General features: G+C 44.9%; 1 protein-coding gene across 3 annotated transcripts in view; it reads right to left on the bottom strand.

The window, feature by feature from the left end:
• adka (adenosine kinase a) overlaps positions 1 to 769 on the bottom strand; it is a 168,332-nt gene that overhangs the window by 155,585 nt on the left and 11,978 nt on the right. The window lies entirely within an intron of this gene.

The following is a 769-nucleotide window of genomic DNA, read 5'->3' as shown; positions in this document are numbered from 1 at the left end:
TCCAAAAGAGGACGATATCCGCTTCATCATGCCTAGAGCTGATCCGTGCTGGTCGCTGAGGAAATACATCAAGTTCGCGCTGTGAATCGCCAGATCGGCTTTCACCGTGGACAAAGCAGAGTCCAGCCCGGGGTCATCACATGTGGTTGCCACAAGCCCGCCGTTGCCGTTCTCAAGCCCACCGGCCGCCGCTCACTCTAGCTCGCCAGCCGTTCCTCACTCTAGGCCGCCGGCCGCTGCTCACTTTAGCCCACAGTGTGTGACGCTGTGTTTTGTTGTGAAAGCGAAACTACTTTGTTTGGCCTTCCAAAAGAGGACACAACTAGAAATCAGTGGTTAAGTTGTATTTACAACACTGTTCCAGAACATTTCAACCCAAATATTAAGATGTGTGCAGCGCATTTTATGGAGGACTGTTTCCTCATCCTGGGAGAGTCGACAACAATGTCGGCTGTTCTGACTCAAATACTGTAAGTACGTTTTTTTATATTTAAAGAGTTTTTACATTTTATATATTTAAAGCAAGTTTTTTGGGCAGTGTAGAGTAGGGCTTGTTGTTTGTCATTTCTCCGATCACAAATGCATTTTATATTTAAAGAATTTGCCACTGACGATTCAAACATGAGTTTTGAGCAGTGTAGAGTAGCGCTTGTGGTTTGTTGTTTCTCCAGACATGGTTTTATGTTTACGCAGCGCGATGCGCAACGTGTAAAAAGACAGTATAAGTCATTATAATCAGTAATTATGTCCCCACTGGATGCAACAAATG

Source organism: Sinocyclocheilus anshuiensis, unplaced genomic scaffold, assembly GCF_001515605.1.
Source record: "Sinocyclocheilus anshuiensis isolate Anshui unplaced genomic scaffold, SAMN03320099.WGS_v1.1 scaffold63, whole genome shotgun sequence".
In the NCBI taxonomy this organism is placed as follows: Eukaryota; Metazoa; Chordata; class Actinopteri; order Cypriniformes; family Cyprinidae; genus Sinocyclocheilus; species Sinocyclocheilus anshuiensis.
Note: the sequence above shows the minus strand (reverse complement) of the source record. Positions and strands in the feature narration are given on the sequence as shown.